The sequence below is a fragment of the Felis catus genome, chromosome D2 (genome assembly GCF_018350175.1).
Source record: "Felis catus isolate Fca126 chromosome D2, F.catus_Fca126_mat1.0, whole genome shotgun sequence".
Classification (NCBI taxonomy): domain Eukaryota; kingdom Metazoa; phylum Chordata; class Mammalia; order Carnivora; family Felidae; genus Felis; species Felis catus.
In genome coordinates this window covers 19,640,437-19,657,898 of record NC_058378.1, presented here as the reverse complement: position 1 = coordinate 19,657,898, position 17,462 = coordinate 19,640,437, and the positions used below count along the sequence as shown (strand labels likewise).

General features: G+C 73.8%; 14 non-coding genes across 14 annotated transcripts; all 14 read right to left on the bottom strand.

Annotated features, from left to right (window-relative positions):
* Nucleotides 1-206: 206 nt before the first annotated feature.
* On the bottom strand, nt 207-325 carry LOC123381062. The gene has a single exon (XR_006587559.1). It is a non-coding gene; the product is annotated as a 5S ribosomal RNA (ribosomal RNA).
* Nucleotides 326-1,463: 1,138 nt separating this feature from the next.
* Nucleotides 1,464-1,582, bottom strand: LOC123381061. The gene has a single exon (XR_006587558.1). It is a non-coding gene; the product is annotated as a 5S ribosomal RNA (ribosomal RNA).
* A 1,120-nt stretch (nt 1,583-2,702) lies between these two features.
* Nucleotides 2,703-2,821, bottom strand: LOC123381060. Its single transcript, XR_006587557.1, has one exon. It is a non-coding gene; the product is annotated as a 5S ribosomal RNA (ribosomal RNA).
* A 1,125-nt stretch (nt 2,822-3,946) lies between these two features.
* LOC123381059 lies at nt 3,947-4,065 on the bottom strand. Its single transcript, XR_006587556.1, has one exon. It is a non-coding gene; the product is annotated as a 5S ribosomal RNA (ribosomal RNA).
* A 1,125-nt stretch (nt 4,066-5,190) lies between these two features.
* LOC123381058 lies at nt 5,191-5,309 on the bottom strand. The gene has a single exon (XR_006587555.1). It is a non-coding gene; the product is annotated as a 5S ribosomal RNA (ribosomal RNA).
* Nucleotides 5,310-6,434: 1,125 nt separating this feature from the next.
* On the bottom strand, nt 6,435-6,553 carry LOC123381057. Its single transcript, XR_006587554.1, has one exon. It is a non-coding gene; the product is annotated as a 5S ribosomal RNA (ribosomal RNA).
* Nucleotides 6,554-7,678: 1,125 nt separating this feature from the next.
* LOC123381056 lies at nt 7,679-7,797 on the bottom strand. Its single transcript, XR_006587553.1, has one exon. It is a non-coding gene; the product is annotated as a 5S ribosomal RNA (ribosomal RNA).
* A 1,125-nt stretch (nt 7,798-8,922) lies between these two features.
* On the bottom strand, nt 8,923-9,041 carry LOC123381055. Its single transcript, XR_006587552.1, has one exon. It is a non-coding gene; the product is annotated as a 5S ribosomal RNA (ribosomal RNA).
* Nucleotides 9,042-10,161: 1,120 nt separating this feature from the next.
* On the bottom strand, nt 10,162-10,280 carry LOC111557200. The gene has a single exon (XR_002737056.1). It is a non-coding gene; the product is annotated as a 5S ribosomal RNA (ribosomal RNA).
* A 1,125-nt stretch (nt 10,281-11,405) lies between these two features.
* Nucleotides 11,406-11,524, bottom strand: LOC111557202. The gene has a single exon (XR_002737058.1). It is a non-coding gene; the product is annotated as a 5S ribosomal RNA (ribosomal RNA).
* Nucleotides 11,525-12,644: 1,120 nt separating this feature from the next.
* On the bottom strand, nt 12,645-12,763 carry LOC111557169. The gene has a single exon (XR_002737028.1). It is a non-coding gene; the product is annotated as a 5S ribosomal RNA (ribosomal RNA).
* Nucleotides 12,764-13,891: 1,128 nt separating this feature from the next.
* Nucleotides 13,892-14,010, bottom strand: LOC123381051. Its single transcript, XR_006587550.1, has one exon. It is a non-coding gene; the product is annotated as a 5S ribosomal RNA (ribosomal RNA).
* Nucleotides 14,011-15,134: 1,124 nt separating this feature from the next.
* Nucleotides 15,135-15,253, bottom strand: LOC123381050. Its single transcript, XR_006587549.1, has one exon. It is a non-coding gene; the product is annotated as a 5S ribosomal RNA (ribosomal RNA).
* Nucleotides 15,254-16,382: 1,129 nt separating this feature from the next.
* LOC111557147 lies at nt 16,383-16,501 on the bottom strand. Its single transcript, XR_002737006.1, has one exon. It is a non-coding gene; the product is annotated as a 5S ribosomal RNA (ribosomal RNA).
* Nucleotides 16,502-17,462: the final 961 nt, after the last annotated feature.

Sequence of the window (17,462 nt, the reverse complement as noted above, 5' to 3'; positions counted from 1 at the left end):
GGCGGGGCGTGGCGGGGCGGGGCCAGGCTAGGCCAGGCCAGGCCGCTGAACCGGCCCGGGAGGGGCTGAGGGAGCAGCGGCCGGGGTGTGTTTGGCCCCCGGAGCCGCGCTCCCCGGGGGGAGAGGGACACACGGAGGGAGGGGGGAGGGGCGGCGGGCGCCAAAGGAGAGGTCAAGGAGGCCAGAGGCAACAGGTCGAAGGCAAAAGCCTACAGCACCCGGTATTCCCAGGCGGTCTCCCATCCAAGTACTAACCAGGCCCGACCCTGCTTAGCTTCCGAGATCAGACGAGATCGGGCGCGTTCAGGGTGGTATGGCCGTAGACGCCGGCCGCTGCCGCTGGGCGCCTCAAGAGCCTGCTCCAGGCGTCCCAACTCAGCGGTGCCGCGCTCCAGCCGTGCACGCGCCTGACTGCCTGCCTGCCTGCCAGCCTGCCTGCCTGCCTGCCTGCCTGCCTGGCTGCCGCCGCCCTCCGCCGCGGGCCCCGGGCGGGTGGCGGAAGCGGCCCAAGAGGACCCCGGCAAGGCGCTGTGGCGCAAGCCACGGCCTTCGCCGGTCCCGGGACTCTTGCAGGCTGCTCCAGGCTTGGCCCCACGCCCGCCTCCGCTTGCATCCCGCACCGCACCGCACCGCACCGCACCGCACCACGTCGGGCCGCTCACTGGGAAGAGGGTGGAAGCGAGCGTGGGGCATCCGGCCGGCCGTGCCTTCTGGGCCCCCCACCCCTCGCCGGGCTCTCAGCGCCTCCTCCCCAGTCTCAGGGCGAGCCCGGCCAGCCCCCGCCCCCCCCCTCCCCGGCCTTTCCCTCCCGTCCGCCCACCTGATGCAAGGCCACACCGGAGGCCCCAGCGCCCCCAGAGAACATCACCAGCCCGGGCCCGCTGCCCTAGCTGGGCCTCGCGCAACGCCGGGGACCCTGGGGATGAGGGCTCCAGGGAGGGAAGAGGTCCGGGACCCAGGGAGCCCAGGCCTGTGGCGGAATCTGAGTCTGGGGTCTCGCTGCCCCGCCCGCTCCTGGGTTCTTGTATCCACCCACCCAGCCCCCACCCTCCAGTCCCCAGGCGCCAGCCCCCGGACCCGCCCTCACCGCACCCCCCACCCCTTCCGTGCGGGTGCAGTGTCGGGAAAGGTGCAAAGCCGGGGCGTGGCTTCCAGCCGGGGCAGTGGGATTTAGCCTGGTGCGGGAAGCGGGGAGCGGCGAGCGGACCCCTTGTGAAGTGCCGTGGGGTGTGCGGGCTCGGGGGGCGGGGCGTGGCGGGGCGGGGCCAGGCTAGGCCAGGCCAGGCCGCTGAACCGGCCCGGGAGGGGCTGAGGGAGCAGCGGCCGGGGTGTGTTTGGCCCCCGGAGCCGCGCTCCCCGGGGGGAGAGGGACACACGGAGGGAGGGGGGAGGGGCGGCGGGCGCCAAAGGAGAGGTCAAGGAGGCCAGAGGCAACAGGCCGAAGGCAAAAGGCCAAAGGCAAAAGCCTACAGCACCCGGTATTCCCAGGCGGTCTCCCATCCAAGTACTAACCAGGCCCGACCCTGCTTAGCTTCCGAGATCAGACGAGATCGGGCGCGTTCAGGGTGGTATGGCCGTAGACGCCGGCCGCTGCCGCTGGGCGCCTCAAGAGCCTGCTCCAGGCGTCCCAACTCAGCGGTGCCGCGCTCCAGCCGTGCACGCGCCTGACTGCCTGCCTGCCTGCCAGCCTGCCTGCCTGCCTGCCTGCCTGCCTGGCTGCCGCCGCCCTCCGCCGCGGGCCCCGGGCGGGTGGCGGAAGCGGCCCAAGAGGACCCCGGCAAGGCGCTGTGGCGCAAGCCACGGCCTTCGCCGGTCCCGGGACTCTTGCAGGCTGCTCCAGGCTTGGCCCCACGCCCGCCTCCGCTTGCATCCCGCACCGCACCGCACCGCACCGCACCACGTCGGGCCGCTCACTGGGAAGAGGGTGGAAGCGAGCGTGGGGCATCCGGCCGGCCGTGCCTTCTGGGCCCCCCACCCCTCGCCGGGCTCTCAGCGCCTCCTCCCCAGTCTCAGGGCGAGCCCGGCCAGCCCCCGCCCCCCCCCTCCCCGGCCTTTCCCTCCCGTCCGCCCACCTGATGCAAGGCCACACCGGAGGCCCCAGCGCCCCCAGAGAACATCACCAGCCCGGGCCCGCTGCCCTAGCTGGGCCTCGCGCAACGCCGGGGACCCTGGGGATGAGGGCTCCAGGGAGGGAAGAGGTCCGGGACCCAGGGAGCCCAGGCCTGTGGCGGAATCTGAGTCTGGGGTCTCGCTGCCCCGCCCGCTCCTGGGTTCTTGTATCCACCCACCCAGCCCCCACCCTCCAGTCCCCAGGCGCCAGCCCCCGGACCCGCCCTCACCGCACCCCCCCACCCCTTCCGTGCGGGTGCAGTGTCGGGAAAGGTGCAAAGCCGGGGCGTGGCTTCCAGCCGGGGCAGTGGGATTTAGCCTGGTGCGGGAAGCGGGGAGCGGCGAGCGGACCCCTTGTGAAGTGCCGTGGGGTGTGCGGGCTCGGGGGGCGGGGCGTGGCGGGGCGGGGCCAGGCTAGGCCAGGCCAGGCCGCTGAACCGGCCCGGGAGGGGCTGAGGGAGCAGCGGCCGGGGTGTGTTTGGCCCCCGGAGCCGCGCTCCCCGGGGGGAGAGGGACACACGGAGGGAGGGGGGAGGGGCGGCGGGCGCCAAAGGAGAGGTCAAGGAGGCCAGAGGCAACAGGTCGAAGGCAAAAGCCTACAGCACCCGGTATTCCCAGGCGGTCTCCCATCCAAGTACTAACCAGGCCCGACCCTGCTTAGCTTCCGAGATCAGACGAGATCGGGCGCGTTCAGGGTGGTATGGCCGTAGACGCCGGCCGCTGCCGCTGGGCGCCTCAAGAGCCTGCTCCAGGCGTCCCAACTCAGCGGTGCCGCGCTCCAGCCGTGCACGCGCCTGACTGCCTGCCTGCCTGCCAGCCTGCCTGCCTGCCTGCCTGCCTGCCTGGCTGCCGCCGCCCTCCGCCGCGGGCCCCGGGCGGGTGGCGGAAGCGGCCCAAGAGGACCCCGGCAAGGCGCTGTGGCGCAAGCCACGGCCTTCGCCGGTCCCGGGACTCTTGCAGGCTGCTCCAGGCTTGGCCCCACGCCCGCCTCCGCTTGCATCCCGCACCGCACCGCACCGCACCGCACCGCACCACGTCGGGCCGCTCACTGGGAAGAGGGTGGAAGCGAGCGTGGGGCATCCGGCCGGCCGTGCCTTCTGGGCCCCCCACCCCTCGCCGGGCTCTCAGCGCCTCCTCCCCAGTCTCAGGGCGAGCCCGGCCAGCCCCCGCCCCCCCCCTCCCCGGCCTTTCCCTCCCGTCCGCCCACCTGATGCAAGGCCACACCGGAGGCCCCAGCGCCCCCAGAGAACATCACCAGCCCGGGCCCGCTGCCCTAGCTGGGCCTCGCGCAACGCCGGGGACCCTGGGGATGAGGGCTCCAGGGAGGGAAGAGGTCCGGGACCCAGGGAGCCCAGGCCTGTGGCGGAATCTGAGTCTGGGGTCTCGCTGCCCCGCCCGCTCCTGGGTTCTTGTATCCACCCACCCAGCCCCCACCCTCCAGTCCCCAGGCGCCAGCCCCCGGACCCGCCCTCACCGCACCCCCCCACCCCTTCCGTGCGGGTGCAGTGTCGGGAAAGGTGCAAAGCCGGGGCGTGGCTTCCAGCCGGGGCAGTGGGATTTAGCCTGGTGCGGGAAGCGGGGAGCGGCGAGCGGACCCCTTGTGAAGTGCCGTGGGGTGTGCGGGCTCGGGGGGCGGGGCGTGGCGGGGCGGGGCCAGGCTAGGCCAGGCCAGGCCGCTGAACCGGCCCGGGAGGGGCTGAGGGAGCAGCGGCCGGGGTGTGTTTGGCCCCCGGAGCCGCGCTCCCCGGGGGGAGAGGGACACACGGAGGGAGGGGGGAGGGGCGGCGGGCGCCAAAGGAGAGGTCAAGGAGGCCAGAGGCAACAGGTCGAAGGCAAAAGCCTACAGCACCCGGTATTCCCAGGCGGTCTCCCATCCAAGTACTAACCAGGCCCGACCCTGCTTAGCTTCCGAGATCAGACGAGATCGGGCGCGTTCAGGGTGGTATGGCCGTAGACGCCGGCCGCTGCCGCTGGGCGCCTCAAGAGCCTGCTCCAGGCGTCCCAACTCAGCGGTGCCGCGCTCCAGCCGTGCACGCGCCTGACTGCCTGCCTGCCTGCCAGCCTGCCTGCCTGCCTGCCTGCCTGCCTGGCTGCCGCCGCCCTCCGCCGCGGGCCCCGGGCGGGTGGCGGAAGCGGCCCAAGAGGACCCCGGCAAGGCGCTGTGGCGCAAGCCACGGCCTTCGCCGGTCCCGGGACTCTTGCAGGCTGCTCCAGGCTTGGCCCCACGCCCGCCTCCGCTTGCATCCCGCACCGCACCGCACCGCACCGCACCGCACCACGTCGGGCCGCTCACTGGGAAGAGGGTGGAAGCGAGCGTGGGGCATCCGGCCGGCCGTGCCTTCTGGGCCCCCCACCCCTCGCCGGGCTCTCAGCGCCTCCTCCCCAGTCTCAGGGCGAGCCCGGCCAGCCCCCGCCCCCCCCCTCCCCGGCCTTTCCCTCCCGTCCGCCCACCTGATGCAAGGCCACACCGGAGGCCCCAGCGCCCCCAGAGAACATCACCAGCCCGGGCCCGCTGCCCTAGCTGGGCCTCGCGCAACGCCGGGGACCCTGGGGATGAGGGCTCCAGGGAGGGAAGAGGTCCGGGACCCAGGGAGCCCAGGCCTGTGGCGGAATCTGAGTCTGGGGTCTCGCTGCCCCGCCCGCTCCTGGGTTCTTGTATCCACCCACCCAGCCCCCACCCTCCAGTCCCCAGGCGCCAGCCCCCGGACCCGCCCTCACCGCACCCCCCCACCCCTTCCGTGCGGGTGCAGTGTCGGGAAAGGTGCAAAGCCGGGGCGTGGCTTCCAGCCGGGGCAGTGGGATTTAGCCTGGTGCGGGAAGCGGGGAGCGGCGAGCGGACCCCTTGTGAAGTGCCGTGGGGTGTGCGGGCTCGGGGGGCGGGGCGTGGCGGGGCGGGGCCAGGCTAGGCCAGGCCAGGCCGCTGAACCGGCCCGGGAGGGGCTGAGGGAGCAGCGGCCGGGGTGTGTTTGGCCCCCGGAGCCGCGCTCCCCGGGGGGAGAGGGACACACGGAGGGAGGGGGGAGGGGCGGCGGGCGCCAAAGGAGAGGTCAAGGAGGCCAGAGGCAACAGGCCGAAGGCAAAAGCCTACAGCACCCGGTATTCCCAGGCGGTCTCCCATCCAAGTACTAACCAGGCCCGACCCTGCTTAGCTTCCGAGATCAGACGAGATCGGGCGCGTTCAGGGTGGTATGGCCGTAGACGCCGGCCGCTGCCGCTGGGCGCCTCAAGAGCCTGCTCCAGGCGTCCCAACTCAGCGGTGCCGCGCTCCAGCCGTGCACGCGCCTGACTGCCTGCCTGCCTGCCAGCCTGCCTGCCTGCCTGCCTGCCTGCCTGGCTGCCGCCGCCCTCCGCCGCGGGCCCCGGGCGGGTGGCGGAAGCGGCCCAAGAGGACCCCGGCAAGGCGCTGTGGCGCAAGCCACGGCCTTCGCCGGTCCCGGGACTCTTGCAGGCTGCTCCAGGCTTGGCCCCACGCCCGCCTCCGCTTGCATCCCGCACCGCACCGCACCGCACCGCACCGCACCACGTCGGGCCGCTCACTGGGAAGAGGGTGGAAGCGAGCGTGGGGCATCCGGCCGGCCGTGCCTTCTGGGCCCCCCACCCCTCGCCGGGCTCTCAGCGCCTCCTCCCCAGTCTCAGGGCGAGCCCGGCCAGCCCCCGCCCCCCCCCTCCCCGGCCTTTCCCTCCCGTCCGCCCACCTGATGCAAGGCCACACCGGAGGCCCCAGCGCCCCCAGAGAACATCACCAGCCCGGGCCCGCTGCCCTAGCTGGGCCTCGCGCAACGCCGGGGACCCTGGGGATGAGGGCTCCAGGGAGGGAAGAGGTCCGGGACCCAGGGAGCCCAGGCCTGTGGCGGAATCTGAGTCTGGGGTCTCGCTGCCCCGCCCGCTCCTGGGTTCTTGTATCCACCCACCCAGCCCCCACCCTCCAGTCCCCAGGCGCCAGCCCCCGGACCCGCCCTCACCGCACCCCCCCACCCCTTCCGTGCGGGTGCAGTGTCGGGAAAGGTGCAAAGCCGGGGCGTGGCTTCCAGCCGGGGCAGTGGGATTTAGCCTGGTGCGGGAAGCGGGGAGCGGCGAGCGGACCCCTTGTGAAGTGCCGTGGGGTGTGCGGGCTCGGGGGGCGGGGCGTGGCGGGGCGGGGCCAGGCTAGGCCAGGCCAGGCCGCTGAACCGGCCCGGGAGGGGCTGAGGGAGCAGCGGCCGGGGTGTGTTTGGCCCCCGGAGCCGCGCTCCCCGGGGGGAGAGGGACACACGGAGGGAGGGGGGAGGGGCGGCGGGCGCCAAAGGAGAGGTCAAGGAGGCCAGAGGCAACAGGCCGAAGGCAAAAGCCTACAGCACCCGGTATTCCCAGGCGGTCTCCCATCCAAGTACTAACCAGGCCCGACCCTGCTTAGCTTCCGAGATCAGACGAGATCGGGCGCGTTCAGGGTGGTATGGCCGTAGACGCCGGCCGCTGCCGCTGGGCGCCTCAAGAGCCTGCTCCAGGCGTCCCAACTCAGCGGTGCCGCGCTCCAGCCGTGCACGCGCCTGACTGCCTGCCTGCCTGCCAGCCTGCCTGCCTGCCTGCCTGCCTGCCTGGCTGCCGCCGCCCTCCGCCGCGGGCCCCGGGCGGGTGGCGGAAGCGGCCCAAGAGGACCCCGGCAAGGCGCTGTGGCGCAAGCCACGGCCTTCGCCGGTCCCGGGACTCTTGCAGGCTGCTCCAGGCTTGGCCCCACGCCCGCCTCCGCTTGCATCCCGCACCGCACCGCACCGCACCGCACCGCACCACGTCGGGCCGCTCACTGGGAAGAGGGTGGAAGCGAGCGTGGGGCATCCGGCCGGCCGTGCCTTCTGGGCCCCCCACCCCTCGCCGGGCTCTCAGCGCCTCCTCCCCAGTCTCAGGGCGAGCCCGGCCAGCCCCCGCCCCCCCCCTCCCCGGCCTTTCCCTCCCGTCCGCCCACCTGATGCAAGGCCACACCGGAGGCCCCAGCGCCCCCAGAGAACATCACCAGCCCGGGCCCGCTGCCCTAGCTGGGCCTCGCGCAACGCCGGGGACCCTGGGGATGAGGGCTCCAGGGAGGGAAGAGGTCCGGGACCCAGGGAGCCCAGGCCTGTGGCGGAATCTGAGTCTGGGGTCTCGCTGCCCCGCCCGCTCCTGGGTTCTTGTATCCACCCACCCAGCCCCCACCCTCCAGTCCCCAGGCGCCAGCCCCCGGACCCGCCCTCACCGCACCCCCCCACCCCTTCCGTGCGGGTGCAGTGTCGGGAAAGGTGCAAAGCCGGGGCGTGGCTTCCAGCCGGGGCAGTGGGATTTAGCCTGGTGCGGGAAGCGGGGAGCGGCGAGCGGACCCCTTGTGAAGTGCCGTGGGGTGTGCGGGCTCGGGGGGCGGGGCGTGGCGGGGCGGGGCCAGGCTAGGCCAGGCCAGGCCGCTGAACCGGCCCGGGAGGGGCTGAGGGAGCAGCGGCCGGGGTGTGTTTGGCCCCCGGAGCCGCGCTCCCCGGGGGGAGAGGGACACACGGAGGGAGGGGGGAGGGGCGGCGGGCGCCAAAGGAGAGGTCAAGGAGGCCAGAGGCAACAGGCCGAAGGCAAAAGCCTACAGCACCCGGTATTCCCAGGCGGTCTCCCATCCAAGTACTAACCAGGCCCGACCCTGCTTAGCTTCCGAGATCAGACGAGATCGGGCGCGTTCAGGGTGGTATGGCCGTAGACGCCGGCCGCTGCCGCTGGGCGCCTCAAGAGCCTGCTCCAGGCGTCCCAACTCAGCGGTGCCGCGCTCCAGCCGTGCACGCGCCTGACTGCCTGCCTGCCTGCCAGCCTGCCTGCCTGCCTGCCTGCCTGCCTGGCTGCCGCCGCCCTCCGCCGCGGGCCCCGGGCGGGTGGCGGAAGCGGCCCAAGAGGACCCCGGCAAGGCGCTGTGGCGCAAGCCACGGCCTTCGCCGGTCCCGGGACTCTTGCAGGCTGCTCCAGGCTTGGCCCCACGCCCGCCTCCGCTTGCATCCCGCACCGCACCGCACCGCACCGCACCGCACCACGTCGGGCCGCTCACTGGGAAGAGGGTGGAAGCGAGCGTGGGGCATCCGGCCGGCCGTGCCTTCTGGGCCCCCCACCCCTCGCCGGGCTCTCAGCGCCTCCTCCCCAGTCTCAGGGCGAGCCCGGCCAGCCCCCGCCCCCCCCCTCCCCGGCCTTTCCCTCCCGTCCGCCCACCTGATGCAAGGCCACACCGGAGGCCCCAGCGCCCCCAGAGAACATCACCAGCCCGGGCCCGCTGCCCTAGCTGGGCCTCGCGCAACGCCGGGGACCCTGGGGATGAGGGCTCCAGGGAGGGAAGAGGTCCGGGACCCAGGGAGCCCAGGCCTGTGGCGGAATCTGAGTCTGGGGTCTCGCTGCCCCGCCCGCTCCTGGGTTCTTGTATCCACCCACCCAGCCCCCACCCTCCAGTCCCCAGGCGCCAGCCCCCGGACCCGCCCTCACCGCACCCCCCCACCCCTTCCGTGCGGGTGCAGTGTCGGGAAAGGTGCAAAGCCGGGGCGTGGCTTCCAGCCGGGGCAGTGGGATTTAGCCTGGTGCGGGAAGCGGGGAGCGGCGAGCGGACCCCTTGTGAAGTGCCGTGGGGTGTGCGGGCTCGGGGGGCGGGGCGTGGCGGGGCGGGGCCAGGCTAGGCCAGGCCAGGCCGCTGAACCGGCCCGGGAGGGGCTGAGGGAGCAGCGGCCGGGGTGTGTTTGGCCCCCGGAGCCGCGCTCCCCGGGGGGAGAGGGACACACGGAGGGAGGGGGGAGGGGCGGCGGGCGCCAAAGGAGAGGTCAAGGAGGCCAGAGGCAACAGGCCGAAGGCAAAAGCCTACAGCACCCGGTATTCCCAGGCGGTCTCCCATCCAAGTACTAACCAGGCCCGACCCTGCTTAGCTTCCGAGATCAGACGAGATCGGGCGCGTTCAGGGTGGTATGGCCGTAGACGCCGGCCGCTGCCGCTGGGCGCCTCAAGAGCCTGCTCCAGGCGTCCCAACTCAGCGGTGCCGCGCTCCAGCCGTGCACGCGCCTGACTGCCTGCCTGCCTGCCAGCCTGCCTGCCTGCCTGCCTGCCTGCCTGGCTGCCGCCGCCCTCCGCCGCGGGCCCCGGGCGGGTGGCGGAAGCGGCCCAAGAGGACCCCGGCAAGGCGCTGTGGCGCAAGCCACGGCCTTCGCCGGTCCCGGGACTCTTGCAGGCTGCTCCAGGCTTGGCCCCACGCCCGCCTCCGCTTGCATCCCGCACCGCACCGCACCGCACCGCACCACGTCGGGCCGCTCACTGGGAAGAGGGTGGAAGCGAGCGTGGGGCATCCGGCCGGCCGTGCCTTCTGGGCCCCCCACCCCTCGCCGGGCTCTCAGCGCCTCCTCCCCAGTCTCAGGGCGAGCCCGGCCAGCCCCCGCCCCCCCCCTCCCCGGCCTTTCCCTCCCGTCCGCCCACCTGATGCAAGGCCACACCGGAGGCCCCAGCGCCCCCAGAGAACATCACCAGCCCGGGCCCGCTGCCCTAGCTGGGCCTCGCGCAACGCCGGGGACCCTGGGGATGAGGGCTCCAGGGAGGGAAGAGGTCCGGGACCCAGGGAGCCCAGGCCTGTGGCGGAATCTGAGTCTGGGGTCTCGCTGCCCCGCCCGCTCCTGGGTTCTTGTATCCACCCACCCAGCCCCCACCCTCCAGTCCCCAGGCGCCAGCCCCCGGACCCGCCCTCACCGCACCCCCCCACCCCTTCCGTGCGGGTGCAGTGTCGGGAAAGGTGCAAAGCCGGGGCGTGGCTTCCAGCCGGGGCAGTGGGATTTAGCCTGGTGCGGGAAGCGGGGAGCGGCGAGCGGACCCCTTGTGAAGTGCCGTGGGGTGTGCGGGCTCGGGGGGCGGGGCGTGGCGGGGCGGGGCCAGGCTAGGCCAGGCCAGGCCGCTGAACCGGCCCGGGAGGGGCTGAGGGAGCAGCGGCCGGGGTGTGTTTGGCCCCCGGAGCCGCGCTCCCCGGGGGGAGAGGGACACACGGAGGGAGGGGGGAGGGGCGGCGGGCGCCAAAGGAGAGGTCAAGGAGGCCAGAGGCAACAGGCCGAAGGCAAAAGCCTACAGCACCCGGTATTCCCAGGCGGTCTCCCATCCAAGTACTAACCAGGCCCGACCCTGCTTAGCTTCCGAGATCAGACGAGATCGGGCGCGTTCAGGGTGGTATGGCCGTAGACGCCGGCCGCTGCCGCTGGGCGCCTCAAGAGCCTGCTCCAGGCGTCCCAACTCAGCGGTGCCGCGCTCCAGCCGTGCACGCGCCTGACTGCCTGCCTGCCTGCCAGCCTGCCTGCCTGCCTGCCTGCCTGCCTGGCTGCCGCCGCCCTCCGCCGCGGGCCCCGGGCGGGTGGCGGAAGCGGCCCAAGAGGACCCCGGCAAGGCGCTGTGGCGCAAGCCACGGCCTTCGCCGGTCCCGGGACTCTTGCAGGCTGCTCCAGGCTTGGCCCCACGCCCGCCTCCGCTTGCATCCCGCACCGCACCGCACCGCACCGCACCGCACCACGTCGGGCCGCTCACTGGGAAGAGGGTGGAAGCGAGCGTGGGGCATCCGGCCGGCCGTGCCTTCTGGGCCCCCCACCCCTCGCCGGGCTCTCAGCGCCTCCTCCCCAGTCTCAGGGCGAGCCCGGCCAGCCCCCGCCCCCCCCCTCCCCGGCCTTTCCCTCCCGTCCGCCCACCTGATGCAAGGCCACACCGGAGGCCCCAGCGCCCCCAGAGAACATCACCAGCCCGGGCCCGCTGCCCTAGCTGGGCCTCGCGCAACGCCGGGGACCCTGGGGATGAGGGCTCCAGGGAGGGAAGAGGTCCGGGACCCAGGGAGCCCAGGCCTGTGGCGGAATCTGAGTCTGGGGTCTCGCTGCCCCGCCCGCTCCTGGGTTCTTGTATCCACCCACCCAGCCCCCACCCTCCAGTCCCCAGGCGCCAGCCCCCGGACCCGCCCTCACCGCACCCCCCCACCCCTTCCGTGCGGGTGCAGTGTCGGGAAAGGTGCAAAGCCGGGGCGTGGCTTCCAGCCGGGGCAGTGGGATTTAGCCTGGTGCGGGAAGCGGGGAGCGGCGAGCGGACCCCTTGTGAAGTGCCGTGGGGTGTGCGGGCTCGGGGGGCGGGGCGTGGCGGGGCGGGGCCAGGCTAGGCCAGGCCAGGCCGCTGAACCGGCCCGGGAGGGGCTGAGGGAGCAGCGGCCGGGGTGTGTTTGGCCCCCGGAGCCGCGCTCCCCGGGGGGAGAGGGACACACGGAGGGAGGGGGGAGGGGCGGCGGGCGCCAAAGGAGAGGTCAAGGAGGCCAGAGGCAACAGGCCGAAGGCAAAAGCCTACAGCACCCGGTATTCCCAGGCGGTCTCCCATCCAAGTACTAACCAGGCCCGACCCTGCTTAGCTTCCGAGATCAGACGAGATCGGGCGCGTTCAGGGTGGTATGGCCGTAGACGCCGGCCGCTGCCGCTGGGCGCCTCAAGAGCCTGCTCCAGGCGTCCCAACTCAGCGGTGCCGCGCTCCAGCCGTGCACGCGCCTGACTGCCTGCCTGCCTGCCAGCCTGCCTGCCTGCCTGCCTGCCTGCCTGGCTGCCGCCGCCCTCCGCCGCGGGCCCCGGGCGGGTGGCGGAAGCGGCCCAAGAGGACCCCGGCAAGGCGCTGTGGCGCAAGCCACGGCCTTCGCCGGTCCCGGGACTCTTGCAGGCTGCTCCAGGCTTGGCCCCACGCCCGCCTCCGCTTGCATCCCGCACCGCACCGCACCGCACCGCACCACGTCGGGCCGCTCACTGGGAAGAGGGTGGAAGCGAGCGTGGGGCATCCGGCCGGCCGTGCCTTCTGGGCCCCCCACCCCTCGCCGGGCTCTCAGCGCCTCCTCCCCAGTCTCAGGGCGAGCCCGGCCAGCCCCCGCCCCCCCCCTCCCCGGCCTTTCCCTCCCGTCCGCCCACCTGATGCAAGGCCACACCGGAGGCCCCAGCGCCCCCAGAGAACATCACCAGCCCGGGCCCGCTGCCCTAGCTGGGCCTCGCGCAACGCCGGGGACCCTGGGGATGAGGGCTCCAGGGAGGGAAGAGGTCCGGGACCCAGGGAGCCCAGGCCTGTGGCGGAATCTGAGTCTGGGGTCTCGCTGCCCCGCCCGCTCCTGGGTTCTTGTATCCACCCACCCAGCCCCCACCCTCCAGTCCCCAGGCGCCAGCCCCCGGACCCGCCCTCACCGCACCCCCCCACCCCTTCCGTGCGGGTGCAGTGTCGGGAAAGGTGCAAAGCCGGGGCGTGGCTTCCAGCCGGGGCAGTGGGATTTAGCCTGGTGCGGGAAGCGGGGAGCGGCGAGCGGACCCCTTGTGAAGTGCCGTGGGGTGTGCGGGCTCGGGGGGCGGGGCGTGGCGGGGCGGGGCCAGGCTAGGCCAGGCCAGGCCGCTGAACCGGCCCGGGAGGGGCTGAGGGAGCAGCGGCCGGGGTGTGTTTGGCCCCCGGAGCCGCGCTCCCCGGGGGGAGAGGGACACACGGAGGGAGGGGGGAGGGGCGGCGGGCGCCAAAGGAGAGGTCAAGGAGGCCAGAGGCAACAGGCCGAAGGCAAAAGCCTACAGCACCCGGTATTCCCAGGCGGTCTCCCATCCAAGTACTAACCAGGCCCGACCCTGCTTAGCTTCCGAGATCAGACGAGATCGGGCGCGTTCAGGGTGGTATGGCCGTAGACGCCGGCCGCTGCCGCTGGGCGCCTCAAGAGCCTGCTCCAGGCGTCCCAACTCAGCGGTGCCGCGCTCCAGCCGTGCACGCGCCTGACTGCCTGCCTGCCTGCCAGCCTGCCTGCCTGCCTGCCTGCCTGCCTGCCTGCCTGGCTGCCGCCGCCCTCCGCCGCGGGCCCCGGGCGGGTGGCGGAAGCGGCCCAAGAGGACCCCGGCAAGGCGCTGTGGCGCAAGCCACGGCCTTCGCCGGTCCCGGGACTCTTGCAGGCTGCTCCAGGCTTGGCCCCACGCCCGCCTCCGCTTGCATCCCGCACCGCACCGCACCGCACCGCACCACGTCGGGCCGCTCACTGGGAAGAGGGTGGAAGCGAGCGTGGGGCATCCGGCCGGCCGTGCCTTCTGGGCCCCCCACCCCTCGCCGGGCTCTCAGCGCCTCCTCCCCAGTCTCAGGGCGAGCCCGGCCAGCCCCCGCCCCCCCCCTCCCCGGCCTTTCCCTCCCGTCCGCCCACCTGATGCAAGGCCACACCGGAGGCCCCAGCGCCCCCAGAGAACATCACCAGCCCGGGCCCGCTGCCCTAGCTGGGCCTCGCGCAACGCCGGGGACCCTGGGGATGAGGGCTCCAGGGAGGGAAGAGGTCCGGGACCCAGGGAGCCCAGGCCTGTGGCGGAATCTGAGTCTGGGGTCTCGCTGCCCCGCCCGCTCCTGGGTTCTTGTATCCACCCACCCAGCCCCCACCCTCCAGTCCCCAGGCGCCAGCCCCCGGACCCGCCCTCACCGCACCCCCCCACCCCTTCCGTGCGGGTGCAGTGTCGGGAAAGGTGCAAAGCCGGGGCGTGGCTTCCAGCCGGGGCAGTGGGATTTAGCCTGGTGCGGGAAGCGGGGAGCGGCGAGCGGACCCCTTGTGAAGTGCCGTGGGGTGTGCGGGCTCGGGGGGCGGGGCGTGGCGGGGCGGGGCCAGGCTAGGCCAGGCCAGGCCGCTGAACCGGCCCGGGAGGGGCTGAGGGAGCAGCGGCCGGGGTGTGTTTGGCCCCCGGAGCCGCGCTCCCCGGGGGGAGAGGGACACACGGAGGGAGGGGGGAGGGGCGGCGGGCGCCAAAGGAGAGGTCAAGGAGGCCAGAGGCAACAGGTCGAAGGCAAAAGCCTACAGCACCCGGTATTCCCAGGCGGTCTCCCATCCAAGTACTAACCAGGCCCGACCCTGCTTAGCTTCCGAGATCAGACGAGATCGGGCGCGTTCAGGGTGGTATGGCCGTAGACGCCGGCCGCTGCCGCTGGGCGCCTCAAGAGCCTGCTCCAGGCGTCCCAACTCAGCGGTGCCGCGCTCCAGCCGTGCACGCGCCTGACTGCCTGCCTGCCTGCCAGCCTGCCTGCCTGCCTGCCTGCCTGCCTGGCTGCCGCCGCCCTCCGCCGCGGGCCCCGGGCGGGTGGCGGAAGCGGCCCAAGAGGACCCCGGCAAGGCGCTGTGGCGCAAGCCACGGCCTTCGCCGGTCCCGGGACTCTTGCAGGCTGCTCCAGGCTTGGCCCCACGCCCGCCTCCGCTTGCATCCCGCACCGCACCGCACCGCACCGCACCGCACCACGTCGGGCCGCTCACTGGGAAGAGGGTGGAAGCGAGCGTGGGGCATCCGGCCGGCCGTGCCTTCTGGGCCCCCCACCCCTCGCCGGGCTCTCAGCGCCTCCTCCCCAGTCTCAGGGCGAGCCCGGCCAGCCCCCGCCCCCCCCCTCCCCGGCCTTTCCCTCCCGTCCGCCCACCTGATGCAAGGCCACACCGGAGGCCCCAGCGCCCCCAGAGAACATCACCAGCCCGGGCCCGCTGCCCTAGCTGGGCCTCGCGCAACGCCGGGGACCCTGGGGATGAGGGCTCCAGGGAGGGAAGAGGTCCGGGACCCAGGGAGCCCAGGCCTGTGGCGGAATCTGAGTCTGGGGTCTCGCTGCCCCGCCCGCTCCTGGGTTCTTGTATCCACCCACCCAGCCCCCACCCTCCAGTCCCCAGGCGCCAGCCCCCGGACCCGCCCTCACCGCACCCCCCACCCCTTCCGTGCGGGTGCAGTGTCGGGAAAGGTGCAAAGCCGGGGCGTGGCTTCCAGCCGGGGCAGTGGGATTTAGCCTGGTGCGGGAAGCGGGGAGCGGCGAGCGGACCCCTTGTGAAGTGCCGTGGGGTGTGCGGGCTCGGGGGGCGGGGCGTGGCGGGGCGGGGCCAGGCTAGGCCAGGCCAGGCCGCTGAACCGGCCCGGGAGGGGCTGAGGGAGCAGCGGCCGGGGTGTGTTTGGCCCCCGGAGCCGCGCTCCCCGGGGGGAGAGGGACACACGGAGGGAGGGGGGAGGGGCGGCGGGCGCCAAAGGAGAGGTCAAGGAGGCCAGAGGCAACAGGTCGAAGGCAAAAGCCTACAGCACCCGGTATTCCCAGGCGGTCTCCCATCCAAGTACTAACCAGGCCCGACCCTGCTTAGCTTCCGAGATCAGACGAGATCGGGCGCGTTCAGGGTGGTATGGCCGTAGACGCCGGCCGCTGCCGCTGGGCGCCTCAAGAGCCTGCTCCAGGCGTCCCAACTCAGCGGTGCCGCGCTCCAGCCGTGCACGCGCCTGACTGCCTGCCTGCCTGCCAGCCTGCCTGCCTGCCTGCCTGCCTGCCTGGCTGCCGCCGCCCTCCGCCGCGGGCCCCGGGCGGGTGGCGGAAGCGGCCCAAGAGGACCCCGGCAAGGCGCTGTGGCGCAAGCCACGGCCTTCGCCGGTCCCGGGACTCTTGCAGGCTGCTCCAGGCTTGGCCCCACGCCCGCCTCCGCTTGCATCCCGCACCGCACCGCACCGCACCGCACCGCACCGCACCACGTCGGGCCGCTCACTGGGAAGAGGGTGGAAGCGAGCGTGGGGCATCCGGCCGGCCGTGCCTTCTGGGCCCCCCACCCCTCGCCGGGCTCTCAGCGCCTCCTCCCCAGTCTCAGGGCGAGCCCGGCCAGCCCCCGCCCCCCCCCTCCCCGGCCTTTCCCTCCCGTCCGCCCACCTGATGCAAGGCCACACCGGAGGCCCCAGCGCCCCCAGAGAACATCACCAGCCCGGGCCCGCTGCCCTAGCTGGGCCTCGCGCAACGCCGGGGACCCTGGGGATGAGGGCTCCAGGGAGGGAAGAGGTCCGGGACCCAGGGAGCCCAGGCCTGTGGCGGAATCTGAGTCTGGGGTCTCGCTGCCCCGCCCGCTCCTGGGTTCTTGTATCCACCCACCCAGCCCCCACCCTCCAGTCCCCAGGCGCCAGCCCCCGGACCCGCCCTCACCGCACCCCCCACCCCTTCCGTGCGGGTGCAGTGTCGGGAAAGGTGCAAAGCCGGGGCGTGGCTTCCAGCCGGGGCAGTGGGATTTAGCCTGGTGCGGGAAGCGGGGAGCGGCGAGCGGACCCCTTGTGAAGTGCCGTGGGGTGTGCGGGCTCGGGGGGCGGGGCGTGGCGGGGCGGGGCCAGGCTAGGCCAGGCCAGGCCGCTGAACCGGCCCGGGAGGGGCTGAGGGAGCAGCGGCCGGGGTGTGTTTGGCCCCCGGAGCCGCGCTCCCCGGGGGGAGAGGGACACACGGAGGGAGGGGGGAGGGGCGGCGGGCGCCAAAGGAGAGGTCAAGGAGGCCAGAGGCAACAGGCCGAAGGCAAAAGCCTACAGCACCCGGTATTCCCAGGCGGTCTCCCATCCAAGTACTAACCAGGCCCGACCCTGCTTAGCTTCCGAGATCAGACGAGATCGGGCGCGTTCAGGGTGGTATGGCCGTAGACGCCGGCCGCTGCCGCTGGGCGCCTCAAGAGCCTGCTCCAGGCGTCCCAACTCAGCGGTGCCGCGCTCCAGCCGTGCACGCGCCTGACTGCCTGCCTGCCTGCCAGCCAGCCTGCCTGCCTGCCTGCCTGCCTGCCTGCCTGCCTGGCTGCCGCCGCCCTCCGCCGCGGGCCCCGGGCGGGTGGCGGAAGCGGCCCAAGAGGACCCCGGCAAGGCGCTGTGGCGCAAGCCACGGCCTTCGCCGGTCCCGGGACTCTTGCAGGCTGCTCCAGGCTTGGCCCCACGCCCGCCTCCGCTTGCATCCCGCACCGCACCGCACCGCACCGCACCACGTCGGGCCGCTCACTGGGAAGAGGGTGGAAGCGAGCGTGGGGCATCCGGCCGGCCGTGCCTTCTGGGCCCCCCACCCCTCGCCGGGCTCTCAGCGCCTCCTCCCCAGTCTCAGGGCGAGCCCGGCCAGCCCCCGCCCCCCCCCTCCCCGGCCTTTCCCTCCCGTCCGCCCACCTGATGCAAGGCCACACCGGAGGCCCCAGCGCCCCCAGAGAACATCACCAGCCCGGGCCCGCTGCCCTAGCTGGGCCTCGCGCAACGCCGGGGACCCTGGGGATGAGGGCTCCAGGGAGGGAAGAGGTCCGGGACCCAGGGAGCCCAGGCCTGTGGCGGAATCTGAGTCTGGGGTCTCGCTGCCCCGCCCGCTCCTGGGTTCTTGTATCCACCCACCCAGCCCCCACCCTCCAGTCCCCAGGCGCCAGCCCCCGGACCCGCCCTCACCGCACCCCCCCACCCCTTCCGTGCGGGTGCAGTGTCGGGAAAGGTGCAAAGCCGGGGCGTGGCTTCCAGCCGGGGCAGTGGGATTTAGCCTGGTGCGGGAAGCGGGGAGCGGCGAGCGGACCCCTTGTGAAGTGCCGTGGGGTGTGCGGGCTCGGGGGGCGGGGCGTGGCGGGGCGGGGCCAGGCTAGGCCA